This window comes from Etheostoma cragini, chromosome 3 (genome assembly GCF_013103735.1).
Source record: "Etheostoma cragini isolate CJK2018 chromosome 3, CSU_Ecrag_1.0, whole genome shotgun sequence".
Classification (NCBI taxonomy): Eukaryota; Metazoa; Chordata; class Actinopteri; order Perciformes; family Percidae; genus Etheostoma; species Etheostoma cragini.
Window position 1 is genome coordinate 10,584,997 of NC_048409.1, and position 326 is coordinate 10,585,322.

Here is a 326-nt window from a genome sequence, read left to right on the forward strand (position 1 = left end):
CTGATTTCTATTAAATATGGAATAAATAATGGTGGATGCCAATTACTTTTGTCCGTTTCAAGTTATTTCAGAGAAAATGGTGCATTCTTCGTTTTTTGTGGAGGGGTACCAACAAATTTGAGCACGTCTGTATGTGTTTTGGTTATGTCGTTAATGTAAAAAAAATGAACTGCTACCTCCTCTGTCAGCTCTAGCCACTGAAAAAAATTAGGCGGAGAAATACGGCCAATCACAACTGCTGGTCAGTCTGATGTCATGTTTCCAAAGCTCATTACTAATCATGAGCTTGCCCAGTTGCGCTGGATAAAGGATACTGATAGAGCCAG